Source organism: Cupressus sempervirens, chromosome 1, assembly GCF_028749045.1.
Source record: "Cupressus sempervirens isolate cs-2001-9-10 chromosome 1, ASM2874904v1, whole genome shotgun sequence".
NCBI classification, from domain to species: Eukaryota; Viridiplantae; Streptophyta; class Pinopsida; order Cupressales; family Cupressaceae; genus Cupressus; species Cupressus sempervirens.
This window is the reverse complement of record NC_143118.1, coordinates 333,163,671-333,174,116: the sequence shown is the minus strand read 5'-3', so window position 1 is coordinate 333,174,116 and position 10,446 is coordinate 333,163,671.

The window sequence follows — 10,446 nt, the reverse complement described above, 5'->3', positions numbered from 1 at the left end:
CATGGTTCTCTCCATCACATATTTGTGCCAAAAGATTATGTACAGCAAGAAGACGTCAAGAAGGAGAGTGTACACGTGAACAACAAAACAAACATGATCAAATATTACTCCATACTACTGCTAATAATGCAAGTCTCACGTGGAAACGAAACTAGAATATTCTAAAACATTTTTGCAAATTGCTTCAAATCCATATTGGTTGAAGGTGATATTGTTTCTATAAACAAATGTTATCTATTCCACTTGTACCTGCATGAATCACATGGATAGGCATCAACCAACTTCTCTCTATATTTGTATTTTGTTATAATATAACCCCTTCAAACCCGTGGCTACACAAAGATGGACAAAGACAAGTATTATTCCATATGGCATGATAACAATAAATTGGCTATTATTTGCATGATGTAAATTTCTGTTAGGAATGGTTACGTAATATCCATTCTTTGTTAAGCTTGTGTATGTCAAAATAGCCATAAATTTGTTAAGCCTGCAGATATATAAGCAGCATGAGATATAATGTGTGGGGGAGTGTACAGGTTTTATAGATTGCACAGCATTGTAATAGATCATTCTCATTTGGAAATATAAAAATTATATTTTCATGATTACGAAGACTTAAGACTATTACTTGGCTTCATCACCAGGCGGCTGAGGAGGAAGGCCCCACTCCAAAGTTATCTAGTGATCTCATTTTTATTTCTGTTTGGAGTATATTTAAATTAGTTTTCATTTATATGTTAATTAGCTTAGCAGTGCATAGTATAGATATAATCGTAGTAAATTAGTTTATGTGTTTAATATCAGTATTTGATTATATAATAATACTTCATATGAAACAGATTATGATTTGATAATTTATTAAGATTTGTAATCATTTTTATTAGAGATTAGTTTTATTGAGTTATTTATGTTTCTGATGTTCCTGTCACCAGGAAGTGATAGTTCCTGTCGCTGGGACTTACTTGGCTTTTCATAGATTTAGCTTCGTGTATTGTAGATGCACTCATAAACCCTCATCTCACAACTATCATCCTTGATAGCATATTGCTCAAACACCTTTCACAAGCTTATGCTCTCGGATTGACACGTATAGACTAGCCAAACTTCATCATAAAATTGTTAATTCTTTTGTTATTATTTGCCCCAGTGTTGGCCTATCACCTGAGCTCTATTTTTCTTAACAATCAAAACCCATTATGACAAGTTGGAATTAGCCAATATTGCTAATATGAAGGCCCTTATCAATATCTTACTCAAATTTTCACAATTAGATCAATTTATGGGCTAGCTCAAGTGTTATGTGGGTGGGGGGCCACTCTATATTAGTTTTAGGTGAGCCTGTTCTATACGTAATATGGGAAACTATATCACCACCCTATTCATTGACATGGAGGGAAGGACGTAGCTTAGGTCAAAGCATATATTAATGGGCATTGTGTCCTTCCCTCTGTGCCCATGAGCAAGGTGGTAATATACTTGCCTGTAATACGTATAGAAAAAGCTTGCCTAAACTAATATAGAGTAGGGCCCCACCCACTAAACGATTGAGCTAGCCCATAAATCAATCTACAATTAAAGTTGATGGAAAACAATTCCAAGAGGCCCTACTATTATAAAGGACCCCTACTCCTATATCTGGTGGACTAACTAATTAGTGACGGAGCCCTAGCAAGGGATGGCAGGTGGCTAAAAGGGAGTTATCAACCCTTAGAATAGTAGGAGAATTTCCCACCCGAATCATAGTCTAGGTGGGAGGACAAATCTATTCTTGGCCCCAATTAATAGAGTTTAGTATGGGACAACTTAATAGTAGCCATGGGTAAGCTTTAGGCTAGAGCTAAAGGAGGTAGGGAGGGAGGGAACAGCCTATGGGGGGTAGGGGATGGGTGGGAAGATACAGGTGGGTGGATGGGTGAGGAGAAAGTAGGGCTAAAGGAGGCCCTAAAGCTAAAGGTAATATAACCCCTTTGGATCCGATCCATTAAACAAATTCTTTCACCTATTGAAGTTCCTTCAAAACAAAGTATTTATTCTATGGTACATTTTATAAATTATTCTCCAACTTTTTCATTTTTCTTTGTCTATTTTGATCCAATAATTTCTTTATTACCAAATTTAGATTTTAAAAAAATACTAAAACTTTAAAATTGTTACATTTAGCTCAGAATTTAAGTCAAAAAATTTAGGAAACTTAGAATAAAAAATAAAAACATTCTTCCTATGGGTATTATGTTTAAATAGATAGATTGGAAATGAATTCTCTAAATATTTAATTTTAATATTTTTTATTTTTTCCCAAACATGCAAGCAATTTATTTGATATGTTTGTTTTTAATAATTAAAAAATAGAAAAGTTAGATTGAATTATAATGATTAAAAAATTTATGAAAAAAGATATAATATTTGAATTAAGTAATATGAAATATGAAAAAATATAATTTAATAATAAAAATATAAAATATTATGATAAATAATTAAAATTTTAAAAAATTAAAATATAATTCTAATTTTAAAATATAAATAGGGTTCTTATCAAGTTTCATTCACCATCATATTTATATGTAGGTTAAAGGAACACCAACTGATCAAAGCCAAAGAATGTACCAATGTTCTCAAGAAAGAGGACATGCCATTTGAGTTGAAAATAAAAGAGCAAAAGGAGTTTGATTTAAACTGCACACTAAAGCAACTATTAGACCAAATCATCATGAAGAAGAAAGCCACATAAACAAATAAAGACAAGGGGATGGCTTAGCGATCCAATGTTGTGATAGCCATCAACAACAGTGAAAACACAAGAAGCAAACATGATGAGGTAGGCCCAACATACCAATGGACAATGTGCCTAGAAAAATGAGGGAAATAGCATCCATAATAGACAACCAATAGATCCCATGATAACTAATCAGCAGATTGATAAAGGAAGTCCTGAAAATTCTATGGGAGTACTGTTGCATTCCCTTTCTCTTCCATGGGAAGCACTCTTCAACAATCCTCGCAACATTATCCGAGAAGGTCTTAGACTCAGATGGGTTGATGGACCGATGTCATGGACAACTTGGTTCAAAGATGATAATTAATGCATGATTTGATATAGTATATGTTTTGAATTAGCCCAATGTTTAGGTATTATGGATCTATACGAAACACAGATCATAAACTAATAGCCTCTACTAATACATTGATGTATTGAATTCTTTAATATTTTATAATTAATAGAAAGAAAATTTAAAGGCACACCAAGTAGCAATCCAATTGAATATTATCTTGACATAATAAGAAATCATAAATATTGAAAGTGAAATAGTAATAAGGCTATAAGGTAAATATCAAGAGTGCAATATCAAATGAGCTCACTTATTTTTATGTCTAAAGATATAAAACTATCCTACATAAATATCTAATGTAAAACATTGTCATTTCAATATAAATATTATATTGTGTAGGTAATAAATATTATATGTTCATATAGATCATATACATTAAAGTTTAACATGATAAAATGTTCAAGTACTAGGTTTTTTGTAAACTAAAGATGGGGGTGGTAATTGACTACAATAGGTAGGAGGTTATAAAAATGAGAATACAAAATTATAATTTTTTATAACAGAAATAATAAAAGGTAATATAGTGATAAAATAATATTATATATAAAAACCATAATGATATTATTAAACAAGTGTCACTTACTTCTTGGCTAATTACTTGCCTTTAGTAGAAGCAATACTTGAAATAATAATTATTATGATAAGTATTCAAGATATTAATATTTTATTATAATAATATTTTAATTATCATTGCTATATTTTAGCTATTGTACTAAAATTAATTAATTATTAATATATTTTATCATTTTATAATTAGTAAAATAATATTTGTGAAAAAATCAATTTTTATAATATCCTTTTAACATAAATGTTTTTAATATATACTTAATAATAATAATAATAATTGATTTTTTTTTTAAATTATTGAGAAAAAAATTTATTTTATCATTTTATCAAACACTAAATGTTATTTGGCAAATTTGATGGATTGTGGTGTACATTTTGAGAATTTACTATATAATGCTCAAACGAATTCAACCAATAGTACTTATAGCCTACGAAAACTACTAAAAATAAAGCCTAACATACCAATGATCATGTATATTGAAATAAAAGAAATTTAAGATAGTAACTTAATAAGAATATTTTAACTATTATATTAAATAATATACTAGTCATAATATTAAAGAAAATAATTTAATATACATTTTATAATGATAACATATGATTTCATACAAATTAAGATAATTATAATAAATAATATAATAATAAAAATACCTTATAAACATTATTAAATTACTAGACTTAGCTTCTCTTAAATGCTAAGTCTTAACCCATTAAGGTAACAAGAAACCTTCTCCTTGCTTTCTTCTATATGTCATAATTTTAATTACAATTATTATCAAGATTTTTTTTTTTAAAGTTATGTCATGTTTAATAATATAATATACTTCACTTGTGATTATGGTTGTGATTGAAATTGCAACCCTAACTATGATCATAACTTCAAATCTAATTCTTAACCTAAACATAATGCTAACCTCATTTCAATTTTGAGCCATAATCCTAAACATTTTTAATCATAGAGAATATTTACATGTAGACATGTGGTTTGGACAATACAACCTTTTCAATTTTGGTAAGAGTTAGGATTATAGTTTCTTTAACCTCCGCGTGAAGGGTTAGTAAAAGTTAAGATTTGCTTTATATCATCTTATAGATAATTGTACATAATCAAAGATAGCTTTTCTAGAGTTAGGCATGGTTATGGTAACAATAAAATAGGCTAATGACTACTATCAAATAAGAGTCCATTTTAAATTAGGAGCCATTAGATAAAAATATAAATAATTGTGTGTGTGTGTGCGCGCGCGTGCATGCATACGCATGTGTACCTGACAATTCTATGGGAGCACTATCGCATCCCTTTCTCTTCCATGGGAAGCACTCTTCAGCAATCCGCACAACATTATTTGAGAAGGTCTTAGACTCAGATGGGTTGATGGACCGATGTCATGGACGACTTGGTTCAAAGATGATAATTAATGCATGATTTGATATAATATATGTTTTGAATTAGCCCAATGTTTAGGTATTGTGGATCTATACAAAACACAGATCGTAAACTGATATATGTTTTAGTGACTAGGAGCCTCTACTAATACGCTAATGTATTGAATTCTTTAATATTTTATAATTAATAGAAAGAAAATTTAAAGGCACACCAAGTAGCAATCCAATTGAATATTATCTTGACATAATAAGTAATCATAAATATTGAAAATGAAATAGTAATAAGGCTGTAAGGTAAATATCAAGAGTGCAATATCAAGCAAGCTTACTAATTTTTATGTCTAAAGATATTAAACTATCCTACACAAATATATAATGTAAAACATTGTCATTTCAATATAAATATTATATGTTGGTATAAATCATATACATTAAAGTTTAACATGATAAAATGTTCAAGTACTGGGTTTTTTCTAAACTAAAGATGAAGGTGGTAATTGACTACAATAGGTAGGAGGTTATAAAAATGAGAATACAAAATTGTAATTTTTTATAACAGAAATAATAAAAGGTAGTGTAGTGATAAAATAATATTATATATAAAAACCATAATGATATTATTAAACAAGTGTCACTTACTTCTTGGCTAATTACTTGCCTTTAGTAGAAGCAATACTTGAAATAATAATTATTATGATAAGTATTCAAGATATTAATATTTCATTATAATAATATTTTAATTATTATTGTTATATTTTAGCTATTGTACTAAAATTAATTAATTATTAATATATTTTATCATTTTGTAATTACTAAAATAATATTTGTGAAAAAAAATCATTTTTTATAATATCCTTTTAACATAAATGTTTTTAATATATACTTAATAATAATAAAATTGATTTTTTTTTTAAATTATTGAGAAAAAAATTATTTTTATCATTTTATCAAACACTAAATGTTATTTGGCGAATTTGATGGATCGTGGTGTATGTTTTGAGGTGTATGTTTTGAGAATTTGCTATATAAGGCTCAAACGAATTCAACCAATAGTACTTATAGCCTACAAAAACTACTAAAAATAAAGCCTAACATACCAATGATCATGTATATTGAAATAAAAGAAATTTAAGATAGTAACTTAATAAGAATATTTTAACTATTATATTAAATAATATACTAGTCATAATATTAAAGCAAATAATTTAATATACATTTTATAATGATAACATATGTTTTAATACAGATTAATATAATTATAATAAATAATATAATAATAAAAATACCTTATAAATATTATTAAATTAAAATAAAAAATCAAAACAAATTTTAATTACAATTATTATCAAGATTAATTTTTTAAAAGTTATGTCATGTTTAATAATATAATAGACCACTTGTGATTACGGTTGTGATTGAAATTGCAACCCTAACTATGATCATAACTTCAAATCTAATTCTAACCCTAAACACAATGCTAACCTCATTTCAAGTTTGAGCCATAATCCTAAACTTCTTTTAATCGTAGAGAATATTTACATGTAGACGTGTGATTTAGACAATATAACCTTTTCAATTTTGAAGAGTTAGGATTATAGTTTCTTTAAACTCCGCATGAAGGGTTAGTAAAAGTTAAGATTTTCTTTATATCAACTCATAGATAATTGTACATAATCAAAGATAGTTTTTCTAGAGTTATGGCTATGGTTATGGTACCCATAAAATAGGCTTATGACTATTGTTAAATTAAAGTTCAAGATAAAAATATAAATAATTATGAATATAAATATACAAAATATAAATAATTATGTAATTTAATATAAAAATATAATATAATTTTAAAAATTATAAAATTTGGCTATGGTTATGGTACCAATAAAATAGGCTAACAACTACTATTAAATTAGAGTCCATTTTAAATTAGGATCCATTAAATAAAAATGTGTGTGTGTGTGTGTGTGTGTGTGTGTGTGTGTGTGTGTGTGTGTGTGTGTGTGTGTGTGTTGGTACCAATAAAATAGGCTAATGACAACTATTAAATTAGAGTCCATTTTAAATTAGGAGCCATCAGATAAAAATATGAATGTGTGCGTGCTCGTGTGTATATGCATGTGCATGTGTTTGCGTTTGCGTGTGCGTGTGTGTGTGTGCATGCGTGTGCGCGTGCATGTACGTGTGTGCGTGCGTGCGTGTGTAGGTAGAGCTAACAATAATCAATCTTCCAAGAGCTTCTATCATTATGGTAGAAGATCTTGGTGATTACTGGTAAAAGATTGGCAAGAAGTTAGAAGGCGATCAAGGTGGTTGTAAATGTGGACCATGTTTCAAATTTACAATTTGTTGATCCTACACTACTCTTTGGTGTTAGAGGAGCATGCGTAATGTGCAAAATTTTGGATACTTAAAATCTGGCTTTAGGGAAAAAAATTAACTAGAACAAATCAAGTACTTTCATTTTCCTTACTTCAAGGTCTAAGCAACAAGAGATTGGCAGAATGTGTGTGTGTGTGTGTGTGCGCGCGCATGCACGTGTGCATGTGCATGTGTGATGCTAGAGCTAACAATAATTAATCTACCAAGAGCTTCTATCATTATGGTAGAAGCTCTTGGTGATTACTGGTAAAAGATTGGTGGGAAGTTAGAAGGCGATCAAGGTGGTTATAAATGTGGAACATGTTTCAAATTTACAATTTGTTGATGCTACACTACTCTTTGGCGTTAGAGCACGCGTAATGTGCAAAACTTTGGATACTCACAGTCTAGCTTCAAGAAAAAAAAAAAAAACTAGAACAAATCAGCTATAAAATGTGTGTGTGTGTGTGTGTGTGTGTGTGTGTGTGTGTGTGTGTGTGTGTGTGTCTTGGTACCAATAAAATAGGCTATGAAAGCTATTAAATTAGGAGCCATTAGATAAAAATATGAATGTGTGTGTGCGTACGTGCACACACGTGTTCGTGCTCGTGTGTGTGCATGTGCGTGTGTGTGTGTGCGTGCGTGCATGTGGCTAGAGCTAACAATAATCAATCTACCAAGAGCTTCTATCATTATGGTAGAAGCTCTTGGTGATTACTGGTAAAAGATTGGTGGGCAGTTAGAAGGCAATCAAGGTGGTTGTAAATGTGGAACATGTTTCAAATTTACAATTTGTTGATGCTACACTACTCTTTGGTGTTAGAGGAGCACGCGTAATGTGCAAAATTTTGGATTCTTACAATCTGGCTTTAGGAAAAAAAATTAACTAGAACAAATCAGGCATTTTCATTTTCCTTACTTCAAGGTCTAAGCAACAAGAGATTGGCAGAATGTGTGTGTGTGTGTGTGTGTGTGTGTGTGTGCGCGTGTGTGTGCATGCGTGCTCGTGCGCGTATGCATGCGTGTGTGAGAAGCTAGAGCTAACAATAATCAATCTACCAAGAGCTTCTATCGTTATGGTACAAGCTCTGGGTGATTACTAGTAAAAGATTGGTGGGAAGTTAGAAGGCGATCAAGGTGGTTGTAAATGTGGAACATGTTTCAAATTTACAATTTGTTGATGCTACACTACTCTTTGGTGTTAGAGGAGCACACGTAATGTGCAAAACTTTGGATACTTACAGTCTAGCTTCAAGAAAGAAAAAAAAACTAGAACAAATCAGCTATTTTCTTTTTCCTTACTTCAAGGTCTAAGCAACAAGAGATTGGCAGAATGTGTGTGCATGTGTGTGCGTGTGAGCACATGCGTGTGCATGTGTGCAAGTGTGTGTATGTGCGCACACACGTGCGTGTAGCTAGAGCTAACAATAGTCAATCTACCAAGAGCTTCTATCATTATGGTAGAAGCTCTTGGTGATTATTGGTAAAAGATTGATGGGAAGTTAGAAGGCGATCAAGGTGGTTGTAAATGTGGAACATGTTTCAAATTTACAATTTTTTGATGCTGCACTACTCTTTGGTGTTAAAAGAACACACATAATGTGCAAAACTTTGGATATTTACAATTTGGCTTTAGGGAAAAAAATTAACTAGAACAAATCAGCTATTTTATTTTTCCTTACTTCAAGGTAAGCAACAATAGATTGGCAGAATGTGTGTGTGTGTGTGTGTGTGTGTGTGTGTGTGTGTGTGTGTGTGTGTGTGTGTGTGTGTGTGTGTGTGTGTGTGTGTGTGTGTGTGTGTGTGTGTGTGTGTGTGTGTGTGTGTGTGTGTGTGTGTGTTTGCATGTCTGTGTGTCTGTGTCTATGTGTATGTGTGTATGTGTGTGAAGCTAGAGCTAACAATAATCAATCTACCAAGAGCTTCTATCATTATGGTAGAAGCTCTTGGTGATTACTGGTAAAAGATTGGCGAGAAGTTAGAAGGCGATCGAGGTGATTTACAATTTGTTTATGCTAACACTACTCTTTGGTGTTAGAGGAGCACGGGTAATGTGCAAAACTTTGGATACTTATAGTCTCGATTCAAAAAAAAAAATTAACTAGAACAAATCAGCTATTTTCTTTTTCCTTACTTCAAGGTCTAAGCAATAAGAGATTCGCAAAATCTTGGGCATTGGACAGGGTTCATTACTAGCTAAATAGCTTGGGGTGTGTCTTTTTGGTGGGGCAAGTACATCCTCTTTGTGGAAACATTTGGTGAATAATTTCTTTGATAAAATCGAAAGCTAGAAGAGAAGGTGGTTATCCTCGACTAGTAGAACCCTCATGTTAAGATCTATTATTTTTGGCATTCCAGTCTACTCAATGATGTGTTTGAAAATTCTCAAAAAGATCATTAAACAAATTGAACAAAAATGAGAAGATTATTTTGGATTGGTTTTTTGGAGTAGGATAGACTCCCCCTTATGGCATGGGACAAAGTTTGTTCCAATAAAGATGCTAGAGGTTCTCAGCTTAGGAATTGGCATGTTTTAAAAAATGCTTTGGGAGCTAAAATAATTGGGCACATGTAGTCACAATTGTCTCTAATATGGGTGGGGATTTTAAAATCAAAATATTTAGATTTTGATCGAAATGATAGAATTTTGATCATCAAAAATCCTCCAAAAGGCTCAACTATATGGAACTTCCTAGTTTCTTGTCATCAAGTATTAATAGGCCCCTTAACTTGTCAAGTGGGTGATGGTGTGGATGCTTCTTTCTAGGATGACTCTTGGGGTGGCTATGAAAACATAACAGACACTATAGAATGGACTGCCCTAAAACAATGGGGCAAATCCAACTATGAGAAATGTTACAAGATTACACACAATTAAGGGAGGACCCCCTAGGGCTAATCAAAGATTAGAAAAAATTTGGACATTCTAAGATTCCAAATACTCACAAAAATCAATTTCAAGTGCTCTTCAATGCAAGATAGATTTCATGGAGTAACAGGTTAGATAAGATTATTTGGTGTGTAACTAAAA